This window comes from Sarcophilus harrisii, chromosome 4 (assembly GCF_902635505.1).
Source record: "Sarcophilus harrisii chromosome 4, mSarHar1.11, whole genome shotgun sequence".
In the NCBI taxonomy this organism is placed as follows: Eukaryota; Metazoa; Chordata; class Mammalia; order Dasyuromorphia; family Dasyuridae; genus Sarcophilus; species Sarcophilus harrisii.
In genome coordinates, this window is record NC_045429.1 from 28082731 (window position 1) to 28100934 (window position 18204).

The 18204-nt window shown below is 37.3% G+C and overlaps 1 pseudogene; it reads right to left on the minus strand.

Moving 5' to 3' along the window:
- The window catches only part of LOC111720855, a 38196-nt pseudogene extending 24822 nt beyond the window's left edge, over nucleotides 1–13374 (minus strand).
- Between the last annotated feature and the right edge of the window lie 4830 nt (nucleotides 13375–18204).

Consider the following 18204-nt stretch of genomic DNA (forward strand, 5'->3'; position numbering starts at 1 on the left):
TTTTAGGAAGTTGTTACTTTCTTGCATAGCTTCTCTTTCCTTTTCCCATTTTTCTTCTAGCTCTCTTTTAAGATTTTTAATGGTCTCTTCTAGGAGAGTGTTATGTGATGGGGGTCAGGTAACATTCCCCTTTGGGGTATTTTCTGGAGACTGTGTGCTATTAGTCTCCTCAGGATTGCAAACCTGTTCTCTTTCTGTATAGAAGCTATTGATAATCCTTTTGATTTTTTTTACTCATTTTTTAAAGCCTGTAGAGTCTGCCTTTGGGGTAAGGAGGTTACCAGCTTCCTGTGCAAAGCAGGAATAGGTATAAATGGGATGCAAAGAGCAGTGAGGTATGGGAGTGCTCTAGGAAAAAAGTCCCCCCCCTCACCGGAAGTGATTCAGACCTGGTTAGCATGGGCTGAGCTGCAGAAGTGCCCAGTGAAGAACCCCGCTGTGCGAATTAGCTACTGCCCTGAGGTTAGAGGTTGAGCAGAGAAAGTGTCATTACCCCAGACCAAAGCCCACCATAGGGCTGTGTGGCTGTGGATATTAGCACCTGGCCCACAGGAATCGGGATTGTCTCTGCCCCGGGAAGCACAATCTTGCTGCAGAAGTTCTATTGCCCCAGGTCAAGCACCCCTCACTGTGCAGATTAGAGGCTGCCCTGGGCTGTGTCCATCTGCAGTGCAGATTTGTAACTGCCCCAAGGAAAAACCCCATACTGTGGAATGTGGCTGTAGAGCTGTGTTATGGTCTGTACTGAGTCCCTCACTTCCAGTTTTGGGTAGGTATAGCCAGATCTTGTTAGGTTCTGTCATTTTTTAGAGTACCCTCTGCCCTGGCTTTAATTTCCCTGCTGGTTTACTGCTTTGTAATCAAGGCAGAGAAGTCAGCCTATAGCAGAGTTGTCTCTATAATTTTTTTAGCCCCAGAGGTCACCCCTGCCCCTGATCTGCTCCAGAAGCTAGTCTCTCCCTGTCTGCCACTGATCTGTTCATGGTCCCTCAGGACAAACCTTTCCTGGAGATCTTCCAAATTATCTTCAGCTGGTAAGTTGTTGTGCTTCTAAACTTCATGGGTTTTACTAGTCAAGTGCTATTTTTGAGACTGAATTTAATAACTGGTCGTGAGAGCATGAGAGGAGCTTAGAAAGTCACATGTGCCTTCTCCTCCATCATCGACATATAGTCTTAATATGTAAATATTAAACGAGATTTAGATAAATATTTATTGGTTTACTCCTTTCCTTTTGGAAGGAAAGCTAGGGCTATTTTTCCTTTTTTTCAGTTGACAATTCTATTCATTTATTTTTACATTTTTTTATTAAAGGTTTTTATTTATCAGAACATATGCATAGATAATTTTTTACATTCACTCTTGCAAAACCTTGTATTACAATTTTTTTCTCCCTCCCTTCCTTCACCCCCTCCCCCAGACAGCAAGTAATCCAATATATTAAACATGTGCAATTTTTCAATGCATATTTCCACAATTATCATGCTGCACAAGAAAAATCAGATCAAAAAGGAAAAAAGAGAAAGAAAACAAAATGCAAGCAAACAACAACAAAAAGGATGAAAATAAGACAACTAGTTGGTATAGTGGATAGAGCACCAGCCCTGAAGTCAGGAAGACCTAAATTCAAATCTGGCCTCAGATACTTAATACTTCTTGACTGTGTGACCCTGGGCAAGTCACTTAACCCCAATTGCCTCAGGAAAAAAAATGGATAAAAATACTATGTTGTGATCCACACCCAGTTCCCACAGTTCTCTCTCTGAGTGCAGATGGCTTTCTTAATCACAATACCATTGGAACTGGCCTGAATCACCTCATTTTTGAAGAGAGCCACATCCATCAGAATTGATCATCATATAATCTTGCTGTTGCCATGTACAATGATCTTTGGTTCTGCTCGCTTCACTTAGCATCATCTTTGTATTTACTTGGAAAAATAAAATACTACTTGATTTTTAAAAACAAAAAAAGATCTATGTGTTCCTTCAAGACTCAGGGCAAGCATGACTTTCTATATGATTGCCTTCCTGACTTCCCTTTTCCCTTTTCCACCCCTCAGTTTCTTATATATAGATAGACATAAATAAAGATGCTGACTCTTCTGTTAGAGTGGAAACTCACTGAGGAATAAGAGTTTTATTTTTAATTTCATATATGTAGAGCCAAGCACAGGGCCTGGCACAGAGAAGATGATTAATATATAATTGTAGAGTGAATGAATGTGTGACTTCTAGTTGGAGAGGTAACAAGCCAATGAGATATCAGCCTTCTGGAGTTGTCTTGATTAGCTTTGTCAGTTCAGACTTTTGGGATCCTAAGGCTGCCAATTAAATATGGAAGAATTTAGGCTAAGAAAAGGAGATCTGGGAAAGTATGAAGATCAGTTCTTCTCTTACATACCCTTGATGTCCCTCCTCCATCCCCTTCTCTCTGCTGCTGCAGCCACTACCCTAGGTTGTCCTCTTGCTAGCACTTGCCTGCCCTAGCCTCCTAAGAGTATTCTTGCCTCTCTTCTCAACCCAGCCAGCACCAGCTGCCAGAATCTTGTTCTATATACAAAGATAGGATCAGATCAGTTTTCTGGTCAAAACTCTTAAGCTCTATTGCCTATAAAGATAGAACTTTGTTTGACATTCAGACCCCTCAACATTAGGAGCCAAGCTCACTTTCCTTTCTCATCACTTTTGTTCACACCATTCCCCTAAGAGTGGAATGCATCCCAGGTCCAACTTGATGCATTTCTAGCCATATTGAAAATCTAGTTTTCTTGATATGCATAAAGGTATCTGTGGAAGACCAGCTCTAATGAATAGGATGAGTGTGAAAATGAAAAGGAAAATACATGAGTCAGGCAGAAACCATTCAGGCAGCTCCGTTTATTAATCTGACAGCCAGGATTTATATACTCTCTAAACTAATATGCAAGAACACAATTTTTTTCATTCTACATAGTGTATTTTCCACTATCATTTCTGACATTCAAGCTTGACATTAACGATAAATAGTAACTAGTAGTTATAATCTGCTTATCTAACAGCCACAAATTGAAGCAATTAGCAGTAATGAACTACTTATCTAACAAAGTCATAAATTGTATACTTTGTGATGCCTTGTTCCAATTAGATGCATTGTCTACCAAGATACCATAAATTTATCTCAAGCATGTCTTTCATCACTCTCAGGGAAGATGGTGAACCAATGCTTTGAAGTGTGAGTAGCCTTTACAGAGAGCAGGTCTCAAATAATACCTGAACTGTACAGTTCCTATACATGGACATATCAATACTGGCCCTCTGCAAATATCATATTTCTTTCCTTCTCAATGGGAAGAAGAGAATTTGAAACTGAAAATTTAAATTTAAAAAAGTCTAATTTAACTCAACCTGTAGAGGGCTGTAACTCTGAAAAGGTATACTTGAATCAGACAGCAGAGCACTTAAGGCTAATTACCTATTTAATGTGAAATAATGGTTCTATATACATATATTTAGATGAGATGGTGACGTGTTGGTTCTCCTCACCATTAGTGCTTACTGAATGTGTGGTGATGAGGTAATCGTAAGCAAGGATTGGAGGGCTGAGGGAGAGAGGTAAGTGTCACTCTGCTCCAGGATGAGAAAGAGAGAAAATTAAGGCTCTGGACTCAAGAGTCCAGGAATCATCTTTGGCAAGCTGCATGGCAGCTTGCCTGCCTCCTTTACTTCTCCCCCTAAAGACCAAGAACACTTACAACCTTCTCTAAGTCCTTGGAATTCCCCTGTATTTGTGGTAAGAAAGAAATCTGGAAAATGGAGGATGTTGACCGATTTAAGAAATGTAAATGAACAGATGGAAACTATGGGAACTTTTCAGTCTGGACTTCCATCTCCTACTCAGTTGCCTAGAGAATGGCCTCTTTGGATTATAGACATCAAGTATTGTTTCAATTTTATCCCTCAAAGGTTTCTAAGATTCCTTTTAAAGGACCAACTATCTTTACAGATGCATCCAAACATAATATTTGTGCTGTATACTCTCGTGACTTAACTATAAAGAGAGTAGTCAAAACTCTTTTTCAGTCCACTCAGCAGAATGAATTGCATGCAATCATCCTAGGTATTACTTATTATCCAGGAGATATAAATATAATATGTGATTTGGCCTCTTCAGTAAGAGTGGTACAAAGAATTGCCACAGCCCAAATAAAATTTATAGCTTCTAATTTATATCCAAGTAAGATTTATAGCTTGCATGTCCACTCACATAGTGGACTTCCAGGTCCTATTTTTGATGGAAATTCAAAGGAAGATCTCTTTCTAATCATAGTCCTTTATTTAAGGCAGCCCAGGAATTTCATTCTAAATATCACCAGGCTGCTCAAGCTAACAAAAGAGGAAGCTAGGAGCATAGTAAAAGGCTGTACATAGTAAAAGGCAAGATGTACAGCCTTCCTTTCCCTGATCCTATGCTCCCTCCAGGGAAGGACCCTTGTGGTTTGAGACCCAATGAAATTTGGCAGATGGATGTGACCCATTATAAATCTTTTGGTCTTTTGTCTTTTTTTCATGTTGTAGTAGACACCTTTTCAGGATTTACTTTTGCAATTCCAGTAGCAAGAGACAGCCCAAGTGTTCACTGAATTCCTTATACAAGCTTTTGCAATTTTGGGTGTGCCACAAGTAATAAAAACAAATAATGGACCTGCATATACTTGTAAACATTTTGCACACTTTTATGCACAGTATCAGATTTTACACACCACTGGCATACCTTTTAATACTCAAGGACAGGCAATAGCAAAGAGGAGAAACAGAGACATCAAGATGCTCCTCCAAAAACAAAAGAAAGGGGGAGAACTTCTAAATTTATCTCTTTATACAATTAACTTCTTGATTTTTTAATAAAGATGCACTGGCTTCGGCAGACAGGTTTTATAACCCAGCAGCAGGGCAATGTCCAGTGCAAGCAGCGCCACTATCTTTAGATAATTGCCAGGTGATGTGGAGAGATCCAAAAAGTGATGAATGAAAGGGACCAGATAGGTTAACTGCTCTACAGATGGAGTAGGAATCAGATGGTGCCAACAAGCCATATTCACCTTGTCCATCAGAGAGCGATGGAGAAGACCCTTGAAACAAAGGAAAAGACCCAAGAAACATTGGATGGTTCCATCACTTACTGTGCCCATCACTGAAAGAGCATGGCAGTTATGGCAATTGACTCATGGACATCAAATATTATTAATGAGACTGATGCAGGATTTCAAAATCTGCAGGAATCATTGGATTGCCTGAGACATGATGAGATTGTTGCAGGATTTCAAAATCTGCAGGAATCATTGGATTCCCTAACACATAATAAGACTGTTGCAGGACTTCAAAAACTTTCAGGGATCGTTGGATTCCCTGACACATGCAGCAATGAACAATAGCTTGGTTCTGGACTATCTCTTTGCTGCTGAAGGAGGGGTATGTGTGGTTCTTATTTACATATCCTCCTTCTAGGGCTTCTGGAAATCTTTTACAATACCATGTTGATTCATATTGTTTGTTATATCACTACTTGTATGTACAATTCATGTTTGTTACACCACATTGAGCCAGCACTGACAATGGGAGAGTCATCACTAATAGCCTGTGCTTTATTGCTATGTGCTTATGTAATACCTCCCATTCTGATGGATTTATATATACTTGTTTCTAGTAAGACCCTTCAGCCCAGAAACCCACTAACAATATTTGGTTTGACTCCCCACTTCCCTTTGGTGTTTTTCATCTCTCTTCCTGAGAACTCAGGGAGGGTGTGATCACCTTTTTGGGGTTCTCACCTCCCTTCCTGAGAAGTCAGGGAGGGCATGACCACCTGTGTTCTAAAACAAAAGAAAGTGAGAGATGTATCGCGCTGAAACTCTGAAAAGGTATACTTGAATCAGACAAAAGAGCACTTAAGGCTAATTGCCTATTTGATGTGAGATAATATACATATATTTAGATGAGATGGTGATGTGTTGGCTCTCCTCACCATTGGTACTTGCTGAATGTGTAGTGGTGAGGTAAATGTAGGCAAGGATTGGAGTCCTGAGGGAGAGAGGTAAAAGTCACTCTGCCCCAGGACTAGGATGAGAGAGACTTAAGGCTCCAGCCTCCAGAGTCCAGGAATCATCTTTGACGAGCTGCATAGCAGCTTACCTGCCTCCTTCACTTCACTCCCTAAATACCCAGGACTTTGATTAATCCTGACTCTGACTGGTCCTGAGGCCCTCCAGGGAGCTAACATGGACTTTATATAAACGACCTTAATTAAATGTCTACTGTGTGGAGCATCCTGTGACCCTCCCTGGGGAAGATAGAGAGTATAGGTAAAATTGGAACTTTAATTCTTGGAATTCATAGAATAACAAGAAAAGAAAATAAATGCTTACTGCTGAAGATCAAAGATCAAAGACCATCCAGAAATCTTTGCAAGTTCAGAGACCTAGGGCCAAAAGCAAAGGTGTTCTTGTTGTGTGCCAAAAAGAGGGGTCAGTTACTTGGAATCTGAACAATTTACCCAGAAAAAAACTGAGTATAGTCTTCAAAGAGAAAAAAGAATATTTAATAATATAGAGAACTTTCAAGCATTCCTGATGGAAAAAAAATAACTGAAAAGAAAATCTCACTTTTAAATACAAGACTTAAGAAAAGCATAAAAAGGTAAGATGGAAGAGAAATAAACTAATGATAAAGTGGGAAGAAAGGTTGCTAGCCTCACATTCTTAATTTCTAACCAATTATTTTGCTCTCCACATCTACTAAGTTTCTGACTTTGTAAACAATCATATTGTTTTCTCTATTTATGATATTGTCTTCTAATTCTGGAAGTTCTTTTTTGTCTATAAAAATCATTCTTAATTTGGAATCTTGTCTTACTGAAAAGATTGAGAACCTATTGGCAAATTTATTCTTTGATAATAAATTGTTGATGATAAGAACTTCGTGTCTCACTTTACTTTAACTTTAGTTATAACATTCTAAATTGGTAATAGAAATTCTATCTTACCCAACAGATAAGTAGGAGAGGAAGGGGATAAGAGAAAGAATAGTGATAAAAAGAAAGCAGTGGTCAGAAATAAAAAAAATAATTTAAAGGACAAACAGGATAAAAAGAGAAAGATGAACAGGGAAAAAATAGGTTGGAGAGAAATGTGCAGTTAAGTATAACTGTGAATGGGAATGGGAAGAACTTATCCATAAAATACAAATGGATAGAAAATGGATTAAAAACCAACTATATATCATTTATGTGAAACAATCTTGAAACAGAGAGACACATAGAATTAGAATAAGGGATTGGAGCAGAATTTATTATGTTTCAGCTGATGTTAAAAAAAAAAAAAAGGCAGGAGTAGCAATCACAATTTCAGACAAGGCAAAAGCAAAAATATGCCTAATTAAAAGTGGTAGCAAGGAAACTACATCTTACTAAAAAGAAACCATAGAGAATGAAGTAAATACTAAATACCAACCCCCCCAAAAAAAAACCCAACCCTCCAAATTCTTAAAGGAAATGTTAAATGAATTACAAGAGGAAATAGATCATAAAACTATTCTAATTGGAGACCTCAACTTTCCCCTCTAAAAGTGAGATAAATCTAACCAAAAATAAATAAGAAAGTAATAAAGTAGATGAACACAAACTTAGAAGAGTTAAATATGATAGACTTATGAAAAAAAAAACTGAAGGGGAATAAAGAGGAGTATACTTTCTATCAGCTGTACATAGTGCCAAAATTGACCAGGTATTAGGGCATAAAAACCTCAAACAATATAAAAAAGCAGAAATATTAAATGCACCCTTTTCAAATCATAATGCAATAAAAATTACATTTAAGAAAGAGTTGTAAAAGCATACATTGAAAGCTAATTGGAAATTAAATAAATTAATTCTAAAGAAGGAGTGAATCAAAGAACAAATCATAGAAACAATAAATAATTTTATTAAAGAGAATGACAATAATGAGCTAATACTCCAAAATTTGTGAGATGAAATCAAAATAATAATTAGGGGAAATTTTATATTTCTAAATGCACACATCAGTAAAAGAGAGAAAAAGCAGATCAAGGAAATGGCCATGCAACTAAAAGAAAACTAGAACAAATTTTAAATGTCCAATTAAATGCCAAAATGAAAATTCTAAACCTCAAAGGAGAGATGAATAAAAATGAAAGTTTAAAAATTTTATTGAAATAATAAATAATATTAGAATTTGATTTTATAAACAACTAAAAAAAATCAATCACCCATAGGCTAATTTTATTTTAAAAAGAAAGAAGACAACCAAATTATTAGTATAAAAATGAAAAGGGATAAATTCATCACAAATTAAAATGAAATTAAAGTAATGATGAGGAGTCATTTTGCCTACTTAATATGCCATTGGCCATTGAAGTGAAATCAATTAATATTTATAAAAAAAAACTAAATTTCTCCAGGTTAACAGGAGAGTAAATATAATAAATACTTAGATAATGCTATCTTAGAAAAATCAGTTGAGTAAATCATAAATATACTATCTAAAAAAAAATCCCCAGCATTGGATGGATTCACAACTGAATTATACCAAGCATTTAGGGAACAGTTCATCACAACATTATATAAACTATTTGGAAAATAAGAGTCCTACCAAATTCCTTCCATGACATAAATGTGGTTTTAATACCTAGAACAGTGAGAGCAAAAATAGAGGAAAAAAATGATAGAAAAATTGTCTTAGTGATAACAATTTTTAAAAATAAAATACTATCTAGAAGATTACAGCTATAAAATCTCAAAAATCACACACTATGACTGGATGTGATTTATACCAGGAATGCAAGCCTGGTTCAATATTAGGAAAACTATCAGCATAATTGATCATATCAATGATAAAAAGAACAAAAATCTGATTATAACAAAACATGAAGAAAAGACCTTTGACAACGTACAACACCCATTCATACTAAAAACACTAGAAAGCATAAGAATAAATGAAACTTTCTTAAAAATAATAAGTAGTAGCTCTCTAAAAACAAGAGCAAGCATTGTGTGCAATGGAAATAAACTTAAAGTCTTTCCTATAAGACCAGGAATAAAACAAGAATGCCCATTAACACTACTATCATTCAATATTGTTCTACAAGTGATAGCTTTAGTATTAAGAAAAGGAAATTTAAGAAATAAAGATGAGGCTGTTAGTTAACAAAATTAGCACTCCTCAGATGATATGATGGTATGCTTAGAGAAATATTGAAGTAATTAACAACTTCAGGAAACTTGCAGAATATATTATATGGATTTATTTAAAACCGACACAAATCATCAGCATTCCTGTACACTACGTAAATTCCAGCAAAAGAAAAAGAAATTCCATTTAAAATAACTGTAAACAATATGAAATACTTGAAAGTCTATCTGTTAAGAAAAACCAAGGAATTAGGTGAATAAAATGACAAAAAACTTTTCACATAAATATAGACTTAAACAAAATGTTCTAAATAGCTATTGCTTAGAAAAATGCAAATTAAAACAAATCTGAGATGTACCCTCATATCTATCAGTATGCCTGACACAACAGAAAAGAAAATCACAAATGCTGGAGCTGATACAGAAAAAAATTGATGCACTAATGCATTGTTAGTGTAGTTGTTGATTTAGTCCAATCATCCTAGAGAACAATTTGTAACTAAATCCAAAGGACTATAAAATTGTGGATGTTCTTTGACCCAGCGATATCCCTGCTAATCTGTATCCCAAAAGACCAAAGGAAAAGGGAAAGGATCTATATGTACAGAAATGTTTACAGCAGTTCTTTTTGTGGTAGCAAAGAATTGTAAATTGAAGGGAAATGGTAGATATTTGTGATGGAAGACTATTGTGCTATAAGAAATGATGAGCAGAATGGTATCAGAAAAATCTAGGGAGACATAATATGAACTGATACTAAGTGAAGTGAGCAGAATCAGTAGAATACTGTACATGGTAACAATATTATAAACATGATCAACTGTGAAAGTCTTAGCTACTCTGATTGAGACAATGATACAAACAATTCCAGAATAACTATGATGAAAAATTGCTATCCACCTCCAGAAAAAGAACTGGTGAACTCTGAATGTAGCTGACTTTTAACTTTATCTTTATTTTCTTAATTTTATTTTGTTTCTGTTTTCTTTTGCACCATGACTAAAATGGAAATGTTTTTCATATCCTCAGTGTTTATCTTCTCGAAGAGGGAGCAGGAATGGGAGGTAAGGAAAGAATTTGAAACCCAAAAGTTTGAAAAATGATTGCTAAAAATTTGCATTACATGTAATGGAAAAGTATTTAACAAAATAATTAAGATTTGTTTTTTAAAAAAGAAAATAATAAATAGTCCCATTTTCATGGTATTCTAAGATTTATAAAGAGTTTTTCCTCAGGTAATAGGGATGTTATTATCTCTATTTGACAGAGAAGGAAACTGAGGATCAGAAAGTTTAGGTGATTTTGGCCAAAGTTACACATGACCCATCTGGCAAAGACAGATCTCTTTAAACAACTTTGAAAGTCTTCGGGACACTCATCAGTGAAATGCAAACTACTGAAGAAGGTGAAGCTCACCACTCACCTCATGCAAGAGATATCAATGTAAAATTCAGAGAGACATACATATTGGGACTAGGTATGTTTATAATGGGGGGTTTATTTTTAGGTGTGTGTTTTTTATTCAGTAATGGTAAGAGGAGAGAGGTGGGAGGGAAAGAGACAAAGAGACACAGAGAGAGACAGAAAGAGAAAAACACATACAGAGAGAGAAAAAACACATAGAGAGACAGAGAAAGAGACAGAGAAAATCTTTAAGAAACAAATTCAGGTGTCTTGATCCTGGCTCTGCCACTTATTAACTATATGACCTTGAATTGGTCTTCCAGATTCCTCTCTGTGACGCTCAAATTTTTTTTTATCTATAATATAATGATGACCTAATTGATCTCTAAGGACATATCATCTTGTGTGATTAAGACCCGAAAAGACTCACATGCTCAACCCAATGGGAGTTCAAAAGAGAGATTCATTGCTAGCTAGAAAAATCAGGGGAGGCTTTCCCAAGGCATTTAAGGTTGGAACCAAGTCTTGATTGTTGGATGGAAAGTCCACAATGGTGAATGTCTAGGGGATAGAGAGCAATCCATTTTGTCCAGAGCATGCAGACAGTAAGTGGAAGAAAGGGTGGAATAATCACACCAGTCAGATTGGTTCAGGTTTCCACAGTGTCTCCTTCAATCATTCTGTGATATGGGTAGTAGTGATAGCTGGCAAAGTGATTACCTATCTTCATCATATCCCCAAGAAATTCATCATCCTGTGAGATCCCACCAGTCCATGTGCTCATACCTCTATATACCCTTTACTCCTAGGACCCCTCTGAATGGATTGTGGATGGTAAAACTTATCCCAAAACTCTATTCAAGGACAGCCCAGGATATCCAGATCTTCATTTTCACACCAGTTAAACTCTTTTTTATTTCTCCTCATCCCCCTTTTAACTTCCTTTTGTATGTTGGCTCTTTCTCTCTCCCCATTAGACTTTAAACTCCTTGGGGACAAAGACTGACTTCTTTTTGTATCTATTGCTAGAATTTAGCACACTGCCTGGCATACAGCAAGTGCTTAATAAATGTTTATTCACTGAATAAATTGACTTTGGCCATGTTTTGGCCCCAATCCTCAAGCATCCAAGCTACAGGTCAGAGTTAATTAAGTCCCTAATTCAATTCCTGGAGATCAACAACTTGTCCATTGTAGGTAGGAAGGAGGTTGTAGTGTCTTTGACTCTGCTCCTAGTGGACCTGAAGTTTCAGTCTTTGGCATCCTAACTACAAGATTCGTGTGTTCTGTACAGTTTAGTGTAGCTGATCCTCATTCTTGGCAACAGATCCCAGAAACTCAGATCCCCAAACCAGGAGTCTCAAGGGAACCTCACTGTGCTGTAGTGGGAGAAAGATTTTCCCCCTACCAAAGTCAAGTAGACCAGGCCTTGAGTCTGTGTTCCTTCCACTTGCCAACCATATGACCATGAACACGTTATTTTAGTCTCATCCAGCTTCAGTTTCCTTACTCTCCTCAAAACCCACTCCCTCCAAACTTCCTTCTGGGCTTTGTTTACCTCCAGGTGATGCCCATAGAACCAGTGGGAAGGAGGGCCTGGGAAGCTCTGGAAGATTCGAAGCAGCCTCTGCCTGTGCCAGTACAACTGGCCACCCTTCAGCAGCAGTAGGACCAGGACCAGCAGGACTTAGATCTGGAGGATGCTGGCAAGGTCTCCCAGGAGCCAGTCTGATCCCAAGCCAATGCCCATAGTACTGAGTCAAGCTTTCTCCCAGGAGTGTGCAGAGCTAGGACACTCTAGAAGAGGGTACAACCTTTATCTTTTATATCCTGTCACAAGATCTGGCCATGGGTCAGTGATGAATTTTTTGTTAGCTCTCCCCCTAAGGTCAGTTCATAGGCAAATCACCGGCGACTCCAAGACAGAGGAGGGACTGAAAATCCTTTTGGGGACCAATGAGGGACAGAAAAGACCGGAAGTATAAGCCAGGAGGCAGGGCTGGAGGCCCAGGGAGAGGAGGGTACACTCTGTGTACCCAGTCCTCTTAGAGGTAGCCCTAGGCTTGGTCCAGTCCTCCAAACCTGTTTTGTCAAGCAGAAGTAATATGTGTTCCTCTCTATGAGGCAGTTGGCAACACAGGGCAGAGCACCGGCATGCTACATGTTGAAGTGATACTAGCCATCCTATTTCTTTCTCTGACTTCATCGTTATAAAGTGACATGGTTGGACTCAATGGATCTTCAGGGAGATTCCCAAGAGCCCAAAGCTGGAAGGGGCCTCAGGCATCAGGCCAAACTACTCTGGACAGCTTCCATGACAGGGAGCCCCCTAACTCCCCTGGCTATCTGGAAGTAACCAGACTAAAGTTTGTCTCTGGGGCTCCATCCACACACCCATCGACCCACTAATGCTCCAAATCCTTCTAGTCCTCCCTAATATTTTGCCTTTCAATAGATAAGGATTGTCTTTATTTTTTAGTTCACATAAAAAGTATACTCTCCAGGTTACGATCAAAGCACTCATAAGACCGTACTAGAGTTGACATTAAAAACTAAGAGTTGACATCTTGTTTTGACACCTTCAAGCTTTTTGTTCGTATTCAGAATTTTATGCTTCTGAGCCAGATTTATCCCAAACACACTGGTGAGTGTCAATTTGAGAAAAAACTGGATCAGAGTGATGATGAGTTAGTGTAAAGGGCCAGAACTGTGAAGAAGCATGCTTGAAACAAAGATACTTACAACAAGGTGTTAATTCAGTGGAATTGATGAGATGATGGTTCTTTAGTACACATATACTTAGTACTTAGCACAATGATATGATGATTTTCTAGTTCCCACATAATCATTATGCTGTCATGATGTAATTGTAATTGGGTATTTAAGGGCTGAGAAAGACTAGATAAGGGACATTCTATTTTTGACCATCCTCCTGGTAGCTCTCCTTCCTCCTGCACTCCTCCACCAAGATCAAGACTGGGACAGAATAAAGACTCTAGACTCATTGGTCAATGCCTGACCATTCTCATGGTGTCTATCCTGCTGAGACCAAGGCCCATCCGAAGGACCTCCAGAAAGCTAGCCCAGACATTACAAGTTAGTCAATTTGCGCGGCAATTCCACAAGGGACAAATACTCCAGTTATTTTTTTCCCCATTTTATAAATAAATAAATTGAGGCCCAAAATGTCTTTCCCATGGTCACACGGCAAAATAAATATCAAAGGGAAATCTGAAAACAGATTTCTTCCAGTCCTGTGCTTGTACCACACTCCATCCCCATAATTAATTAAGCAAACTACCATTCTCTGGTTATATGACTTCCTTTTTAGTTATCTTTGTTAACTAACAAATTAGTTAATTCCCACTCTTACATCTCATCACATAAACACAGAAAGCTTTCCTATCTTTAAGGTGCAGTCTTCCTATAATGCCTTCTTTGGATATTTATTTTACTTATTATTATGTCAGCCAAATTCCCTAGTCTTCCCCCTTTGTGTCTCTCACCTCAGATTTCAATGGGGTTTGGGGGCAGAAGAACCAAGAAGTAAGGCAACCCTGGCAAGGGGAAGGGAATTTCAAACAAGAGACATGAATGAAAAGCCAGGAAGAGCCAACTCTGGCTTGGGTGAGCACAAGTGTATTTTGGTGCTGCTTCTAGAACAAGAATGAACAGTATGGTTCGAGCCCAAGATGCCCTGGGGGAAACCTGAATGACTAATAGAGGAAAGGCCAAGAAAGAGCTGCTAATACTTTTGCCACCCCCTGGAGAAATTCAGCTCTTTCCCTATCTCTTCCTTCCCTCATTTCCCACAAAGATCTGAATCCACCCCTGAGTTAATAATTCATTTTAGATTCTCTGTTTTCCTTTAAACTCAAGAAGCTTTAGACTCTCCAGTGCTTACTTTATCTTCTCAACCATTCCCAAAGGCAATATGTCTCTAGATCCCTAATACCTAACACAGTGTTGATTGATTGATAGATAAATGCTTGTAGGATGTGTATCAGTTTCCTGGCACACCTTGCAATATCAATAATGGCCACCAGGGAGCAACAGGTACTATCCAATTCCTATGGCAGAGGGAATTCAAAGAAATTGCTTTCATCTGTCCAGTTGGAACCAGTTTAAGAGTGTCCCCAATGACAATCTCAAGGTTCCTTCCATTTAAGAAATGGTGCCAGAAAAAGAGCTAAACATGAATCACCCCCAAATTACCGGTGTATCTAGAGACCTCATTGTTATTAAAAAGACCAGTCTATCACTCCACAGATGACTTCTCCACCACCACCCAGCAATCTTCTTCTCATGCTAACTTATTTCTCACTGCTGCTCTTTTCAAAGCTCATGACTCACTGAAGTGCTTCACCTTATTCTCCCATGAGGATTTTCATCATCCCAAGCCTGCTTCTCAGCTCCCTTTTATATGGAGTCTATCTGCATTTGAATGTAAGCTGTTCAGGGACAAGTTCTAACTTTCTTTTTGCTTAATGTTTGTATTCTCAGTACCTAGCACAATATCTGGCACAAACTAAATGCTCTGTCTTCTTTCTCTCTGTTTATCTACCTATCTAAGACACTGGAAGAATATAAAAGATTGATTTAAAGGTACTGTTTTACCAAAAAAAAAGCTAGCAGAAAGTCATCCGTTGACAGATGCCCATTTGGGAGCCCTTCTATCAAGTATGTGGGTTACACAGTACCATAGGAAGACATAAGCACTAACCCAGACAAGATGGAAAAACTTCTGAACTGGTCATGTCCCCAGAGCCTCCAAGATGGAAGAACTTTGTAGAATTTGGCAGTTAATACCACAAATGTGTTAAGATCTATGCTTCCATTACTAATCCACTGGATGACCATACTTAATCCATATATGATTGAAGAGAATTACAAGTAGGAAAATCAAATCGTTTTTAAATCTGCAAAGCCATTTGGAGACCACTGGATGAAGAAATATGAACATTATTTCAAAGATTTGGTCAACCAGCTCACACACACATGGTCAGTCCAAGCCAGCCTTCCATACTACACTTGGTTGCCAGCCTGCTGGTCATGGGAACAGCACTCTCTCAAAGGAGTGATGGTTGCTAACAATTAGTTGTTCTTAGTAAAAGACAACTCAATAAGATGCAGGACCTCACATATCAACAGACTTTTGACCTGGAAAATAGATCCAAGGGAAAGAATCTAAGAATTTTTGAAGTACTTGAAAGCCACAATGAAAAAAAGAGCCTAGAAAACATATTTCAAGAAATGATCAAGGAAAATTGCCCTGATATCCAAAGACCAGAGGGTAAAATAGCCATTGAAAGAATCCACCAATCAGTTCCCAAAAGACAGCCCAAAATGAAAAATCCAAGAAATTTCATAGCTAAATTCCAGAATTATGAAATAAAGGAGAAAATAAAGCAACAGCCAGAAAGAAACAATTCAAATATTGAGGAGGCACAATCAGGATTACCCAAGATCTAGTAGCTTCCACTTAAAAGTATTGAATGACCTGGAGTATCATATTCCAAAAGGCAAAGGAGCTTGGACTGCAGCCAAAATCAACTACCCAGAGAAACTAAGCATTATCTTTCAGGGGAAAAAAAAGATGGGTATTCAACGAAATAGGGGATTTTCAATTATTTTTGATGAAAAGACCAGACTTGAACAAAAACTTTGGTCTTCAAATACAGAAGTCAAGAGAAGCATAAGAAGCATAAAAAGGGAAGGGAAAAAATATGTTCTTTTAAGATTAAAATGTTTACATCCCTACATGGAAAAAATATGTATAACTCTTAAGAACTGTATCTTTGTGAAGGCATATTGAGAGGGTATAGATATAATTTGACTTTATTCTGATGATATAAAGAAGAAACTAGGAGTAGAAAAGGGATTGTACTGGAAGAAGAGGAAAGGGTAGGTAAATTGGAGTAAATTACATCACATGAAGAGGCAAAAAAAAAAGACCTATTACATTTGAGGGAAAGAAGGGAGGGGGATGAGCATTATTTGAACATTAATCTCATTGGATTTGGCTCAAAGAGGGAATATGATACATATTTAGTTTGGTATAGAAACTTCTCTCATCCTATAAAGAAGTAGAAAGGGAAAGGGGAAAGAAAAGGGGGAGGCTAATAAAAAGGAGAACAGAAGTAGAAGGGAAAAGGAATAAGGAAGGAGGTGGGGCTGAAAAAGGTGAGGGCAGACTGAGGAAAGTAGTGGTCAGAAGCAAATCACTAGTGAGGAAGGAAAGAGAGAAAGGAAAGAGAAAAATGTAAGTTTGGAAAAACAAGAAGGCAGGAAATACAAAATTAGTAATTTTAACTGTGAATGTGAATGGCATGAACTCTCCCATAAAATGAAAGCAAAAGTAGACTGGATCAAAAGACAGAATCCCACAATATGTTGTTTATAAGAAACACATTTGAAGCAGAGAGATATATACAGAGTAAAGGTAAAAGACAAAGCAGAATCTATTATGCTTCAGCTGAAGTAAAAAAAAAAAAGCAGGGGTAGCAAAAACCTTATCTCAAATCTAGCAAAAGCAAAAAATTAATCCAATTAAAAGAGATAAGGAAGGAAACTATTACTTGCTACAGGGTACCATAGATAATGAAGTAATATCTAAACATGTGTGCACCAAGTGGTGGTATACCATCCAGATTCCTAGAGAAGAAATTAAGAGAATTGCAGGAAGAAACTTCTTACAGAAAAATTATACTAGTGGTTGATCTCAATTTCCCTTTATCAGAACTAGATAAATTGAACCACAAAGCAAATAAGAAAGATATAAAGGAGGTAAATAGAATTTTTAAAAAGTTATGTGTGATAGACCTTTGGAGAAAATTGAATGGGGATAGAAAGAAATATACTTTTTTTCTTGGCAGTACATGAAAAATATACTATACAAGAATTGACCATATATTAGGGCACAAAACCCTCAAAATCAAATGTAGAAAGACAGAAATACCAAATATACCTTTTTAAAATAATGATGCAATAAAAATTATATGTAATAAAGGGCTGGGGGAAATAGGCCAAAAATTAAATGGAAGCTAAATAATCTAATCCTAAAGAACGAGAGCATGAAACAACAAACCATAGAAACAATCAATAATTTCATCCAAGAGAATGACAATAATGAGACAACATACCAAAATTTATGGAATGCAACCAAAGTATCTCTTAGGGGAAATTTTATATATCTACATGCTTACTTGAATATAAAGAAGAAAGAGAAGATCAATGAAGTAGGCAGACAACTAAAAAAATCTAGAAAAAGAACAAATAAACCCACCCATTAATACCAAATTTGAAATTCTGAAAATAAAAGGGGAATTTAATAAAATTGAAAGTAAGAAAATTATTGCACTATTAATTTCATATGGAATCTAATCTAACATGAGTTATCAATATGATTTATCTATTTGGATGGACATTGTTTCCAGAAGTAAGGAGGCAACCTTCCTTGTCAGACTTCATCTGAAGTCCTGGGCTCAGCTCTGGCAAGTTATATGATGTCTCTAGCGCTTCTTCTCTCAATATATTCTTTACCCTTCACTTAAATGATGCAAAGGCAGATAGAATTACACTTTTCCACTGTTTTGATGGATGTTCATCCTGTTAGGT